The sequence below is a fragment of the Vicugna pacos genome, chromosome 1, assembly GCF_048564905.1.
Source record: "Vicugna pacos chromosome 1, VicPac4, whole genome shotgun sequence".
In the NCBI taxonomy this organism is placed as follows: Eukaryota; Metazoa; Chordata; class Mammalia; order Artiodactyla; family Camelidae; genus Vicugna; species Vicugna pacos.
The window spans coordinates 101,282,241-101,299,196 of NC_132987.1; the positions used below are offsets into that span (position 1 = coordinate 101,282,241).

At 33.1% G+C, this 16,956-nt stretch overlaps 1 non-coding gene across 1 annotated transcript; it reads left to right on the forward strand.

Moving 5' to 3' along the window:
- Nucleotides 1-15,989: 15,989 nt before the first annotated feature.
- Nucleotides 15,990-16,062, forward strand: TRNAP-AGG (transfer RNA proline (anticodon AGG)). The gene has a single exon. It is a non-coding gene; the product is annotated as a tRNA-Pro (tRNA).
- The last annotated feature ends 894 nt before the right edge of the window (nucleotides 16,063-16,956 follow it).

Below are 16,956 nucleotides of genomic sequence, written 5' to 3' on the forward strand. Positions count from 1 at the left end.
CTAATTTGAGTAACTTGAATAAAATGTCCAGAGTAGTATAAATATCGTATTAAGAGAAATTGATAACTTTTTTCCACGCTGCTTCTTAGTTTTTCCTAGACAATAAAATATTAAAGTAGAAAAATTATTGGAGGATATTGTACTCAATTACATTATAAATGTATATTGAATAAATAAATGAGCAAAGCCCAGAGATGTTAGGTGACATACTCAAGTCACATCTTTCATCAACAATGCTAGAACTAGAGCCCAGATCAGAATGTCAAGTTAAAAGTAAAATTCCTGACTTTCAAAATTCTGTGGTTTTTAAAAACTTTTTATTTTCAAATCATTTTAGACCTACAGAAAAGTTGCAAAAATAACAGAGAGTACATGTATATACCCTTAATTCAGTCTTCCCTAGTGTTAACAACTTACGTTGTTACAGAATAATTATCAAAACTGGGAAATTAGCATCAAATTTAGGATCCCACACTACCTTGTGTTGTTGGTCTCATTGCCTCCTCAATATTTTATAGTTTCTTAACTTTTTTTATAACCTTGAAGAGGACTCATCAGTTATTTTGTAGAATGTCTTTCAATTTGGGTTTGTCTAGTGGTTTTTTAATGACTATATTGGGGTTATGCATTTTGGGCAAGAGAAAGTGATGTGCCCTTCTCACTGCATCATATCAGGGGATCCATGATGTCAATGTATCTGATTACTGGTATTGTTAACCATTATCACTTGAGGAAGGTGGTGTCTGCTAGGTTTTTCCATTGTAGGATTACAGTTTTTCCCTTCATAATTTTACGTGTGTATGTGTGTGTATGTCATGGAAGAGATACTCGTAGACTAAGCAGATATCCTGTTTTTCTTCAATCTTTTGCCCACCAATTTTAATATTTACTGGTAGATCTTGTCTATAACAATTGTTACTATTTTGTTTGCCTAATGTGATTTTGTATGTCCCTCATTCCTTCTACATTTATTAATTGGAATTCTTCAAAAGAAGAAATGTTTCTTCTACCCCATTCATTTGCTTATTCAATTATATATTTATATTTATGTGGACACAGGGGTATTTACTTTAAGAGTTACAATTCAATACTGTCTTTATATATTTTGTTCAGATTAGTCCACCAGCATTGGCTATTGGGGACTCTTTTTCAGGTTGGCTTAATGTCTGTTTGATACACTCCAACTTTTTTGAGCACTTTCTTATGATTTGGCAACACAAGATATTCCAGACTCACCTTATGTTATTCCTGCTTAGCCATGAAATAAGCCACTTGTCCAAGGAATTTTCTGTTTCTTTTATTGGCGAATGGATTAAGAAACCAAGATCTGCAAGCCAGGTATACTTATTGCTACTGGAATGTTATTACTTCTACTCCCTCTTAATAGAGAATGTTAGGGAGTATATGTATATATACCAATCCATACATAGACACTCATCATATTTATTTCTACATCTATCTGTAAATGTAGGAACAATTATGAATTAATTGACATCTCTGATTCTAATCTAATATAACAAATTTCATTCTAGCCCATAGGTTTCCTTGTTTGTAACTTTTTTGTCTAACAGTAAAAAATTTGGCTCTCATTATCTACAATACATTTACTGATTTGTTCACTTCTGGTATACACATCAATTTGCTACGAAGTCAATACCTTTCACCCCTGTGAGAAACTGATTTACTAATCAAAGTAAAGTGATTACATGGAATTACTTTTGTCTCACAGAATCTCAAGATATTTTTATTCCAAAGCTACTTTGGTTCACTATTTTCTTCTCCATTCCATTCAGTGTGGTTGTGTTATTCATTTAAAACATAACTAGGTTCATTTGTTACTGATGTATTCACCTCATATCCTGGTTTATTTTGATGTTTTAATTACTTTTTAAAATTTTATTTTTCATTAATTTTGGGGGGTTATGGAAATTGCTACGGATCTAAAAAGTGAAACTATAAAAAAGCTATAATTGGAGAAATGTTGCTCCCACTACATCCTTACTACCAGTGTCCCATTTCCCCTTTCTCCCCACTCTCTTTCTCTCCCATTCCCTATAGATAACCACTTTTTAAATTTTCTGGTTTACCCTTTCTGTATATCTTTTGCAGATATGTAAATGAGGGGATACATGTTAATTTTCTTATTCCTCCCTTTTTTTCCTTATAAGAGAAGTAGCTACTATTGATACTTTTTTTGTAATTTGCTTCTTTAACAATTTTTTCTGGAAACCACTCCAACTCAGTTCATAGCGATCTCCATTCTCTTTACAGCTACGTAGTACTTTGTGGTGTTGCTCTAACATAATACATTCAATGACTTTCCTGTGCATGAGCATTAGGTTGTTCCCAATATTTTGCACCTAAAACAATGAGGCAAGAATAAACTTGTGCATAAGTATTTTCTAAATGTTGGAGGTGTAATGAGGATAGGGTCTTAGAAGTTGGGTTGCTGAATCAATAGGTGATTGCACATGCAGTTTTGTTAGGTATTAACCAATTTATCTCCAGAAGGGTTGGACTAATTTTTATTCCTACAAGTAGTACCTGGGAATGCTGGTTTCCCTCTACCATCATAAACAGAACGTTACATCACTAATTTTTGCCAGTCTGAGTTAAGAAGTGATAACTTGGTGTCTTAATTTGCACTTCATTGATTATGACTGAACTCAAATACTTTCATATATTTGGGGATTATTTTTATACTTTTTTTTAAAAGTTGCTCTTCAAATGTTTTTCCACTTTTTATGTTTTTGTGTTTATTCTCCGATTTAAAGTGTCCTTGGTGTACTGTGGATGCTGGCCCTTTGTTGTATGTACTGTGACTGTTTTCTGTCAGTTTGTGAGTTGTCTTCTGACTTTTCAAACATTCTCTTGCATATTTTTAAATTTTTTCATTTATTCAAATTTACCAATCTTTTCTTTTTTTCTTCTAGTTTTATTGATATATAATTGACATACAGCACTGTGTAAGTGTAAGGTGTACAGCATAAGGACTTGACACATACATATTGCAAAATGTTTACCAAAGTAATTTTAGTTAATGTCTGTCACACATATAGTTACAAATCTTTTTTCCCCTTGTGATGAGAACTTTTAGAACCTTTTCTTTTCTGGCTTCTGGGTTTTGAGTCACTGATTTGATTTAGAAAGCTGTTTCATAATGCATGGATAAAGAGAAATTTATTCATGCTATCTTCTGGTATCTATATGGTTTCATTTTAAAATCTAGATCCCTAATTCATTTAGAATTTAGTTTGGTGTATACTATGAGATATGGACTTAATTTTATCTATTTCCAAGTGTCCACTCTGTCGTTCCAGCACCTATTGTGAGAAGTTTATCTTTACTCCGGAGATCTGAGAAGCCGCTTTCAACAGGTGCCAAATTTTAGACTGCTTCTGGTTGTTGTCTTCCATTTTTCTGGATTATTTGTCTACCCTTGTGCTAGTACTACGTGTTTTAGTTGTAGAAGTTTCATAGTGTATTTTAATGGAGCAGGGCTAGTTCCCTCTTGTAGGTTTTTGTTTTTAGTGCTTCCCTGGCTATTCTTTTATATATGCTTTTAAAATGAACTTTAGTATCAACTTGTCTAACTCCATAAAATAGCTTGCTGGTGTTTTTATTAGGATTTTATTGAGTTTATAATTTAACTTAGAGAGAGACCACATTTTTTTTAATGTTGCATTGTCTTAGTCAAGAACAGGATATGTTTTTTCATTTGTTCAAGCCTACTTTTCTGTCTTTAAGGAGTATTTTTAAAAATTTTAAATGTTCCATATTACTTGTTAAATTAATTCCTAAGTATTTAATCTTTATTGTTCTTGTAAATAGGCTTTTTTGCATTCTTATATCCTTTATTTATTGGTATACTAAGATTATTTACTTTTATATGTTAGTATTTATCATGATACTTACTGGGTTATTTGTTTGAGTTAGCTTTATTGTTGATTCTCTGAGATTTTCCCTGAATTCTATCATATTATCTGCAAACAGAGATAGTATTGCTTCTTTAACTGTTTCCATGCCACTAATTAATTTCTGTCAGGCTTGTATCTTGAATGCATTACTGAGTAATAGTATATAAATAGTCGATTTGCTTTTTTTTTTTTAATTTCCTTGGTTTCAGTGGTTATTTCCCTTTTGTCACTTCTTACTTTGCATCATTTTGTTAACTATACAGTCTTACTGCTTTTTCTTGATCAGATTAGTTCATGCTTTTTTTCTCTTTTACTATTTAAAAAAGCAAGATTTTAATTGATAAATTAGATCTACTGTTTTTCTATTGTCTCTGATCATTTTCTTCTTTTAGTTTTATCATTTCCATCCTTATATTTTATTTTTATTTTGCATTTACTGTTTTCAGTTTTTTTGAGAAAAGAATTCATTTACTTGCATTCTTTCTTTGTTAGCATGCCCTTGTGCATGCTAAGCACTCACTGTACCACTGAGCTATACCCTCCCTCCCTCGCTCTTTCTTTGTTATTGAAGTATTTGGTGCAGTGAATTTCCTTTACCCGATATGTAGTGTTTTCTTTGTTATATTTTTTTTCATTCTGCCGTTTTGATTTGTATTTCTCCTTTAACCTAAGAATTATTCAATTAAAAGTTTTTTGGCTATTTTTTTAGCATCCAAGTGGAACGACTTCCTTGTTGGCTTTGAATATATATAAATATACAATTTCTTATTTTATTGCCTCATAATTATGGAGTATTATTTCTAGTAGTTTCACTTTATGGAAGTTACTGATATTTTCTTTGCAATTTAATATGTGATGGATTTTTGTGAACATTCTGTGGGTACCTGAGAAGAACATGTATTCTCTATTTTCAAGGGGTAGAGCTAAATATGCATGCATACGATCTACCCTGTTGGTTAGATCTTCTATCTCTTCTCTTATTTTCTCGTTTACTTCTTCTGTCTTGTACTAAGAGTGGCATATTAAAGCCTTGTATTATTAGCATTTTTCTCTTCTTGCATCTCTTATAGATTTTGCTTCACAGATGCTATCTTGTGATTTCATTAGACCTCTTCCAGCTGCCTGACTTTGTAGATGATTCATAAACCTTTCTCATTTAATGAAATGGTAGAATGCATTGGAATTACCCTTTTGCTCTGTGTGAAAAATAAGATTTTATTGGTTCTTCAATTATATAAATCCCTTTGATAGAGTTCAAAACACATCCATCCTGCCTCAGAAAAAATTCTGTACCAATTCTATATCAGGTAATACTATGAGAATTATCTATGTATATTATTATGAAACACGTTGTCTTAAAAAGAAAATTTTTTTATTGTGATATTTAGTCCTGCATACTTTAGACTGTTAAGCTAGTGACATTTCATGAAATGTAGCCATATTTCCCAGACTTGGCTGTGCTTCATATTAAGAGCTTGTCATGCAGATGCATAGGCCCTACCAAAGGAACTCTGGTTCAGTATATCTGGATATGGACGAGACCCTGAAGCAGAAAATCCTGAACTATACAGGGAAATCATTGATGGAGTCCTCTAATTTTGCAAGTATTCCTCTTAAACAGTGTTTAATTCCTCACCCATTCGCTTTGATATATTCAGATACATTCAAACTTGCTTTATTGCTTTGTTGGTAAATGTCCCTTTTCAGGGACTTTTGGCATCATGAAACATATTCAACCATTTAAAACATACTTAGGTTGAAAACAGGCAATATTAAGACCCTCTCCTGGATAGAATATAAACATTTCCTTAAGTCTATTACTCTTTTCTTCCCAGACCAAAAAAGAGTCAGGAACTGTACTAACATCTGACCTAACAATTGTAAATAAAACTGATGGATGTGATTACTTAAGAAATTTGTTCACAATAAAAAAAAACCAAAAAACATTTTTTGTATACCATAAATATCTGGGCACTTCATAAAGATTGTGAATGATAAGGAAAATACAAAGAAGGGACATGAAAACAGATTATTTGGAAAATTATGCAACAATACTGTGACCATTGAGTTCATTCAAGCAACAGAAATATTAGTGAGAAGCCAAGATCTAGTCATTTGGGGTTTTCCTAGACTTCAGAACGACTAACATCACTTCATAATGTCAGGTGGGGCAGTATTCTGAAAAGTCTTTGTTCTTAGGTTTTAGTTGTTTTGCTAAAGCCTCAGGCTCAATTTCAACTGAGCCTCGGTTGCAAAATTGTTAGACTAAAATCTCATCCAAACTGACAAAGTAAGCATCTTATCTCTGCAATTTTCCACAAAATGCAAAGGAAAAGAATAGGTCATGTTACTGACAACATTGCATTTGGCTGGTAGTTTCTCTGTTGAGCTGGTAGGTGAATTATTTATCATCTCCTTCGATTGCAAAATAGATGCAGTGTAGCAATTCAGAGGTTATTCATATATCCTCTGAGATTGATACTATGTGTTTACACATTGCACAGGGACATTCATTTTTTACAGAATTATTCTGCTGTAGCTGGAGTCGAAGCCTGAAAGCGTTCATCTTATTTTTCCAGAGGTGGAATAAGAGACAGAGAGTTAGGGAATGCTCTGCCTCAGGCTGTCAGTGTGAATCTCTGAGTTGATTGGAGGCTGGGAAAGTTCAAGCCTGTCTTCATTTTGCAGGCCAAGATTTCTCTACAAGGCTAATTTTCAACTTAGATTTAAATGTAGCCTTTGATTTCCCTTCATAATGTGTATAAACACATTATGAGCCACCTTTGTCTTTATTTCCGGACTCCTCACCTTCTGCTATTGGAGGCAAAGGAAAAGTCAGGAGAATTTGACTAATTTGAAAAATCACCAAGTTATTATTGCCCGGGAGCAGGGCACAGTTTGAGTTTATCAATGAGTCATTTTATAACCTCTGATAATGTTTCTATTTCCTGAACCCATCCTCTCATGGTATTCCTATTTCTTCCAAAGCAACTCTGTGGAAGAATTATCAGCAAAAATTGTTCTTATGCAATGGAAACACCTTAATTCATTGTAGGTAAAGTAAATCTTGTCAGTTTTTACGTCAATTTGGAAGATAAAAAATACCCTAAGAGAGTCATATACATAACAGATGTTAGTATTAAGCGAAAGAAAAACTACAAGATCTTTTTATCTTTTGAAGGAAAATGTGAAATGTCCAACCACTATTTTATTACAATTCTTTGCTATAAATAAGACTAAAGGAGAATCAATAAAATTATTGCACTTAAGAGGTAATCATGCATCTCCATAAATATTTAAATATCAGTTGAAGTACAAATGTTTTGCTGTTGCACAGATGTCTTTCAGTGATATATGCAAACAAAAAAAATTGCACTTATTTCAGAGTTTTGAATGTGTCAAAAATGCCCTGGTAAACAACTACTTGCACAATTATTGATTTAAGATCATTGTCATCAGATCCTGGTTCAAAGAAGGCAGACACTGTAGTTATAATAATATTATACACATTTTAAACTGTATTTAAGGGACTAAATCACATGGAAAGACCCCGTGATAGTGGCTTTTATCCCTATTGGTTTTTTTTAAAAACAAACGTTGTAGGCAAGAAGAAAATAAATACGATTTTAAGCACCTTTGAACTAAATTTGGTCATGTAAGAATTATTCTTGAAAGTTAGTTTGGTAAATAGATGTTCCAGATTTATAATAAGCAGTATCTGTTAGAGAGTTTTTTTGAGAGTTTTTAATTTTACCAGATGAGGAAAGGACACTTTTAGTCAATCTAAGCTGTGCTGTGATCATACCTAATTAGGGGTATAACTGTAATGATGATGCTAACCGTTGTCATATTTTCAACATTTACTTTGTACCAGGCATGTTGCTATGCCCTTTACATTTATACAACTACTATTCTCTTGGACATTTTGCATAAGCGGACGCCACTCTCAGGAAAATTAGCTAACCTCTCCAAGGTTAGACTTCTCCATAAGTTATACCCATTTCTGCAAATGTCTTCTCTCCTTGGTTAAGCTAAATCTTTGAAAACCTGCCATGGTCATGCAATGTAATCATGACGTAATGCTACAAGAGTAGTGCCAACTCTTTGGACTTCCTGGATGATAGAAAGGATAATATACTCTAATTGGGGACATCATTTCACCCTGAGTATAACTGGGCCCAAAGTAATTGTGAGCCTCTTTGTAATGGGCTTTGGTTGTATCTGGTTTTCTACTTTGCCATAGCGAATGGGACTGAATATTTGATAAGAGTCACACTGGTGTAGCTATAAATGTGATCTTACAGATAATGTCATGTGCATCACATGAGGCAGTTATTTAATGAACAATGACTGTAAGCATTCTACATTGCCTTTTATTAAAAGTGTTTCGTAAGGAAAACTCTTTTGTATTATATGAGATGATGATGGAGTAATTCTACAGTATTTTTTCCAGTGGGAAGATTGTGAAGCATTCACATTATATAAAAACTAAAGAGATGACAATATAAAGTTCAGTAAAGATGCCACCTACTTCACATTTCCATACCCATGACTATTTTCCCCAATGTTCTCTTTTTGTCTAATTTTACTGCAAGGAAGTCTGAATGTTCATTGAATTAAATAAGTTTAATGTTTCTAGTTTTGGTTTCTAGTTTCTGGTTTCTAGTTTCTGGTTTCTAGTTTTCATTGTAACTCAAGTTATTCAGACAAATTGTGATTTTAAAGTCCTTAGCTTAGAGCTTTAATTTTTCCAAAAAAAAAAAAAAACTTTAAGAAAACATTTATATGCCCTAAGTTTATTGAGTACCACCAGATCTGGGCCAGGTACCTTGCTTGAGACTTGAGGACAGAAATAAATGACTTAGTCTATTAGTTGAGATATACAAATTAATAAACCATTATTCACAGCTTTTTAGATGAAGTTCATGGTTTCCATATAGATCTTGCAGGGGATTCTTGACATCTTAAAATTATATGAAAATCATTGCGGGTCTATAGATATGAACATTTGCCAGGGAGGTATTCATGGATTTCATTAGATTCTTCAAAGGTTCATTATGTAAACAAAGTTAGGAATTATTAATCCTCTTCCTCCTTGGTAATGTTAATTAGTTTTAGTGGTACATTCTTTAATATGTAAAGAAATTTTGGTTCAAAAGCATTGTGACTTGCCTAATATCAAATATCTGTTTTAATGGCAATTTAAGATAAGAATAATAAGTTGCCTTTCATGTAGTCGAGAATTGCTTCCTACCCTGTATTTACCTCATTAATATTATCTTAATTTTTGCTCAAGCTCTAAAATGTTGGCTAGCCATATAGCTTGAAACATTTTTTTCCTGCTTTCCCTTCGTCTGCTGAATGGGAATATGGGCTTTTACATGCCTCCATGCTTAATGGGGGGAAATTCCAACCCAGGATTAGATATCTAAACTCTAATTCAGTTTTCATTTCTGCTCAATTTTTGTAAGAAGCAAATGACCACCAAAATTTTTAAAATGTAACTTCCTGGGGGAAACCTAATCTCAGAACATCATTTATCCAAGTCACAATATCTCTGATGACTAGTGATCTTTGATCATCATAAAGGTAAATCACAAAAGACAGATTTCATTATATCTGTTCTCTGCCAAGTAGGACAAGGGCTTGAATGAACTGAATTTTAGATATTTCAGCAGGATTGGGAAAAATGTTCTGGTTAGACATTTCACCAGAACTGTAGTTAATCTGAGGAGCCCATTTTTTTATGCATTCTAGTAGTCATCAGTGGTTTGCCTTGCCTTTTCTGTTTACTTGCTTGTTTAGCATTCCAATTTGGTTTCTCCATCAGGAAAATGCTGTTTATCATTTATTTGTGTAAATCAATGTTTTCTTGTATGACTCCAGAAACAGTGACTTATCAAGGCATGTATACATGTCATACACACACACTCACTAGCTAATTTATAATCCTTATATGAGAGCTGCATTAAAGATTTTGCTTGTTTTTAATTGAAAAATTCGAAAACATGATCTTTTTGAAAACGATAATGTGCCTTCCTACTTAGTCATTATGAAGAGTAAAGTTCATGTTACATTTCATATATTTATCTAACATTTTACTACACTCAGGGCTGAAAAATAGAAGGAAATTAGGTCAGATTTAGCCTTTATAAAAGGCATTTTTACTCTGACAAGCCACTGGGTGGAGTACATGGCTAACCCAGAGTCTAATATTACTGTATTGCAGGGCGTTTCTACGCCAGACGAGAGAAACTCCTGATCAATGTTGAGGTTTTGTGTTTTATTTTAAAAATCTGGACATGTTTAATGAAGGTTAAATGGCTATAATATAATATCAACATTGAATATGCTCTGGCATTATAACTTTCAATGTTCAATCCATCTTCTCTAGACTCGTGGGAGATAAGGTTTGACACCCTGCCTAGAACACTCAAAGAGAATTATTTGGAAGAAGGCCATTTTATGTACTGGTCAAAAGAGCAGCTGTAATTTGGGCTGAATTAGTGCTTTAACTCTATGTGGAAAAGTATAAAGCTTATTTTTGATAATGGAATCAAACAGTACCCAGATACTGAATTTGACTTTTCATTTGATGTTGCTCTGATACAGCTTATCTTGGAGCTGAGCCCTAATCTGATAATAAAATGAACTGTCAGATGCACTGTGGAACTATTGTTTTCGGTAGCGTTTACCTGAACTTGGTCTTCAGAACTTTATGAATGAGAATGATTTCATAGTTAGTAGGTGTTGGTTCTGTATGATTTTCAATTTCCCCCATTCCTCTCTTGTCTCTTTAATTCTTTCTTTCTGATGCTGGGAAAAAGAAATTAACTGATCAAGTCTAAAAATTTCCAGCCTTACAAATTTACTGTGCCTCAAATTTTGCAGTCCAGTAACATAATGACATTTTTATAAAACTATGTACACTCTCTAATTCTAAATATACGGGTGCATATCTCAAATAACTATTTTGGGTTTTTTGTAAGAGAGGATTCTCACCTGACAATTCCTATCTGTTTCTTTTATCCCTTTCATTTGTTTTCCTGCTCACATTATATTTCTTCGTTTCTTCTAAGCTTTCGGCTCTCAACCTCTCCCAATAGCTTTCATGCTTCTAAACCACCCCTCCTGCTCCATTTTCTATTCTAAAATGAATTCTCTTTCATCTGTCTTTTTAAAATAACCTCATATTTTCACTTCACTTAAATTTTCTTCCCAGTGCTGTTAAAGATTCTTATTTCTCCTTTCCTCCTCACCCCTCTCTACCCCTACCCAAGTGTAGCATCTCATCTCTTTCTCTATATGAAGCTGTGGTTTACCCAAGGGAGGGACTTTCTCATGCATGCAGCTCAGTGCTGTGATGATTTCAATGGTGCCAGCATATTTTAACCACATCATTATCATGTAGTCCCAAAGCCTTGCTCACTGAAAACACCATCTTTAAAAGGATTTCATTTCCATTAATCAATTTTGCAACTTGAGATTCAAGCACGTAAAGCATTTATTACAATGTTCCCTACTTGTTCCCACATTCATTTCATTCTCTTGACTATCTAAGAAAAAGGAATTGTGCAGGGGTCTTTTCTCTCTCCATGCTTACCTCTCCATTCTGTATCCCACCGAGCCCCCCCAAGTCTATTCTTGCATACAGTAGTTAAATCAGAGCATGCGGCAGGACCGCATTGTGTGAACTGGTGGCCACACAAGTACTTTGTATTCACTGGAGGTTTAGAAGTACAGCAGCTGCATATAAATATGCATAGTTGAGAGATTCATGATGGTGCCACCTCATTCTAGTGCTGGTTGGCTGCAGTGCAGGCACTACAAATCAATGAACATTTTCCCCATCCATCAGCTGCTTGCTTGCAAGCAGACAAAACACTTACAATGCCAGAAACCCACAGAGAGCTCCTTAGTTGAACGAAACCTCACTGTCACAAGATTCAAAATAGCCTTCTCCCTCCCACCCTGAACCTCCCCAGCTCTCAACCTCAAATGTCTTTTTTATCCAATGTGGATCGCAAGCACTTAAAAATTACACAAGGAAAGAAAGAGAAAAAAAAAAGGAGCAATGATAAATCAGGATTCTGAGGGTCCTCACATTACACTTGTCATAAAACAAAGGATTCTTTGAGCATTAACCCTTTTGGAGAATAAAATAAAGATGAATTTGCTTGTGTTGACCATACTTCTTTCTAGTTGTAGGGTTTGAGTGTTGAAGCATTTAAGTATGCAAACCATTGTGCCACGCTTTGGCAGACATTTGTAATTTAGCCCTAATTCTTTGATGGCTTTGGGTATTGAAGGAGTTATAATATGCTGATATGAAAAAATAAATCATAGATATTTTTAATAAGTAGAAATCATGTTTTCTCCCATTGATTTAACAATTTTTGCAGAGGGTTCAGATATCTTTATATTGTCAACCATTCAAGCCATGTAGAAATTTTAATAGAAGCTTTATTTCGCTTAATAAAATTTCCAATGAAATATATTAATGAATCAAATGTATATTTCTTCTTGAAAAGATATGCATTCATTGCATCTAAAGAGCAAATCTAGTTTTCATTTTTAGGTAGAGTAACATTAGTAATAAAAATAGTTCATTCTTGTGTAGAATGTGTACTTAGCTCTTAATCAGTTTGTAACATTTTCTGACAACTTGCCAATCAAGTTACCAATAAGAGTATTTATCAATTAAATTTCTCATTCATTTTTTCAACTATCTGTCAAATACTTACTGTAGTACTGTGGAATATAAAGTAATACATAGTTTTTTCTGTAGTCCCTGTTAAGAAGATGTGAGCATTCCAGTTAGGGAGATTGGAAATAGAGTTGTATAAATGACCATGTGACTTTCAAATTTTGAAGGAATCTAGTTGGGATTTGGCATGTTGAAGAAACTTAGTAAATATTTGATAAGTGTATATGACATACTGATTTTAAACTTTTCTAGCTGATTAATATGTTTGTTACCATATTGCAGGAAGGGTAAAAACAAATAGTGTTAATGTAGTTATAATTGTCCATAACTATGGCTCAGAGAAGCTGACTGACATGCCCACATTTTGTTTGCTTATAAGCAGCAAAACCAAAATTTGACCCCTATCTGCTTAACTTCAGAATCCATCCATTCACTTCCGCTAAGCCATGTTGAATTACAAGACAAAATGTGGTAATTGCTGTAGTGGATCAGAGAAGATAAAGATCACTTCCAGCTGGGATGACCAAAGAAGACATAAATTAAGAAGGAGTAACATTTGAGCAAGCCTTTGAAGGACAGGCTCAGCAACAAAGCAGGAACTACAAACAGGGGTGAGCGCCGGTGAAACCTTATGACTCTGGAAAACAAGTTACCAAACAGACAAAAGACACCCCTTTCAATGAAATGGATGCTGTAAATAATACCACTATTTGAAGAATTGCTAACCAGACTCCTCACTTATTAGAAATGGAATCCACGGTGATATTTCAGGTTTCAAAAAGAGATCAGTTAAACTGTCTAGATCCCCGTTCCTTCATTCCAAAGTAAGGGTTTGAACCAAGTAACCAATGAAAACTCTTCTAGGGATTTCTGTTTTATAATACTTTTATTTTTATTTTTTTCAGAATACAAAAAAAAAATGCTAGAAGTAGCTGATTTCAGTGTATACCAATTATATAACCTGTGTGTAGGTAATTATTCTCAGGATACAAAGCATATCTAAATGTTTAGATATCTATATCTAGATATTTATATATTAATAAGTTATTTGCGTTTAACTGGCTAGTCTAAGCTCTAAATTTAATTTCAGCAGGGCTTTTCTTGGGGGGGAGAACTTGCATTTTTTCCATATTTAGCTTCCTTTTAGTGTTGGAATGGAAAATAATTCTTATAATAATTTAATCAACACATAAAAAGAAAGTAAATGTATATTAAGTCCATGATAAATGGAAGATTTGGGGATTATGCACTCTCTTATAGTATCTGCTTCTGTAGTTCAGCTATTGGAGAAAATGGAGAGATGGGAATATAAGATATTTAAATCATCAATAAAAAGGCATTTTTATAGTATTCAAATGCTTTTGAATAGATTCATGTATTTTCTACTTTTCTAGCCTATAACTCAAATATTCAAAGCAATATTTTGGCAATGTTTATTAAATATGTATCAATGACATATATGTATGTGTATATATCAAATGAATATATTTCACGTTTGTGCACATGCATGAATGCATGTAAACAAGTTAAGGGAACACAAGAACTTAAAAGAATGTTACAATAATTATTTTTTCCTGACTTCAAATCTTTTTTCTGTCAACATTTTCCCCTAATTTTGCTTCCCAAACAAGAAAAGAGAACAAAGAGAGAGAAGTGTTTTGTTTGAATTTAGAGTGAGAAGAAAATCAAACATAATTTTTCTCATAATTTTTGCAAAGGCTATTAAAGGGATATTAGTGGGGAGCTCTTCCTTGAATAGAATTGCCCTGGATGGAATTCCATCCTGCCATTGTTGCTGCCAAGCACGTTCAGGGGGAACTGGATGTTGTGAGCGTCCCAGACTCTTTCATTTTCCATCTCACTGTTTCTCTTATGTCCTAAAGTAGTATGTTTTAGTAAATAACTATTTGATTCCAATCTATTTGAAATTGAGCTGAATTTATTAGGTTTGTTTTAGTGATTTGAATTAAATTGAACCCCACTTACAGCAACAGTGCAGTGCTTTGATCATTTTAATTCTGGTTCTGATCTTAAGTGGGGATGGTTTAAGCTCATTTTGGTTAAATCAGTTTATGGTCAAATTGGCTAATCTTCTTAACAAATATTTACTGAGCACCAACTATATTCATTAGCTTTGAGTCTTGTTAAGATGAAAGGAAATATAACAAAGCTTCAGACATGATGGCTTATATTTTATGTTGAGAAATAATATTAAATCTTTGAAAAGTTAACCAATTTATGGTCTTAAGTACATGAATGCCAAATGAGTGACAAGGTATAAGAAGTCCTTTGGACGTTCAGAGACCAGGAACTTATGTAAGTCCTGGCTTTGTAACTAGGCAATACTGGCACCACTTTCTAATGAGAGAAAACTCAAGATAAATTTGCCCTTCAGTGCATTTTTAACAGATGCAAGTTGAAAACCACTGCTCCAAGCAATGAAAGTAGTTGAAACAATTTGCGCAGATAATCACTTAATAAAAAGTGACTGAACCTGGAGCAATGGGTAGATTACAATAAATTTTACTATCATAACATGAAAAAAACCCTCCATTCAGAAGATACAAATAATTTCCTGTAGGTATGACCTTAAGTTAGAAAACTAGTTCTATAAAGACATTTCTGGTGGGAAGCCTGAGTTATTCTTCATTAGGGTCAATTGATTTCTGTCAAAGAAAACTGCCAGACTTACACCCTGTAAAAATTAGGAACAAATATTATTTAGAAATTTTAAAACCAGTCATGGAATTAAATGTATTTCAAGAAAAAAGAATATTAATAAGTACCAAGGAAATACAACAGCACCTTTAGACTGGAACTTGGATAAAATATTAACCTAATAGCCCTTACATCTTCCCATTTTTCTTAGTTACCATCTACATAATCATCTGAGTAAGCAGGATGTTAGGTTGGAACCAACATTCATATGTGAATTGCTTTAAGTTAGTCCATTTTTAACTCTCTCAGTAAACTTCAAAATGTGTTTTAAATCATATAAATCTCCAATTTCTCAGAACAATATGTAAAATAATAATTGTTACCAAACCTATCTTTTACAATTGTGAGGGTTTTGTACGAAGTAAATGAGATTGCTCTAAAAATGGTAAAGCCTACACTTGAGACATTGGCATTACTGTAATATTACCTGCTTTGTTCTATGATACTTCTGTCCTAATGTTCAAATAGTCAAGAGTGAGTATGTTTTAAATTCTACCTTTTAATACATTTCCTGTAGGCAGAAATTGCATTTCTGAAGTATTTTCTCCTCTTATAAAGTTGGTTAAAATTTTGTCTGATATATAAATTTATTATTTTAATCTGTGGCTGGAGGAGAGGTGAAGGCATATTTAAACAAATTATAGAGGGGAGGGTATAACTCAGTGGTAGAGTGTATACCTAGGATGCAGGAGGTCCTGGGTTCAATCCCCAGTACCTCCATTAAAATAAAAAAATAAACAAATAAATAAATAAAACTAATTACCTCCTCCCCCAAAAACCCCACAAACTAAATAAACAAGAAGATAAATAAAAGTTGGAAAGATAAGAAAAAAATAAACTAATTATAAAATCTGTCACTAGAAATGTAATATGTGAGCTTTTTGATAGTTTATTGAGCACTGCATTCCAAAACCATGTTATTTCTTAAAATCTAAGTCTGTTGAAGAAGTTGAGGAACGAATATCTTAAGATTTAAAAATCATTTTATATTTAAAACTTACCATTGATTCCACAATAAAGTGTTACATGGCAGATATATTATTAGTTAAATAAAGATAAATTTGACTAAAAATTTAATTTTGACTAAATAGACATTCCTTTGTCAGTGTCCATGCACTGTATATTTAGTTTTCAAATGAAATTTTGGCCACCCCAAAAAAACCTAGGTTTAGGAACTCATCTTACTCACAACATGATTTATTCATTTCTTCTTAAGTTACTTGGGTCCAAATAGTAATTTGAAATAATATTCATCTGTGAATTGAAAAATATGGGGTTATTTTTAATTTCCCATTTCCTAACTCTCTCACTTACTGGTTCTCATAGACAAAGCAAAGAAATTTCCACCTGTATAGTCAGGGTAATTCTCTGGGTTTTAGCATGAGACCTTGGGAGCTCAGCTTCTAACTGTACCACATTATGCCTAGGGCATGTTATTTTATCTCTGAGGTTCCTGCTCTATAAAAGTAGAGGTTAATCATTTCTTTCCAAATTTCTTGTAAAGAAGAAAAGGGATATGTGTCACACAAATGAACTAGCTTGATACCTACCCCTTGCTGGATACTTAGAAATTATTAGGGCTGCTATTCATCCATCCATTCTTTAGGTATTTTT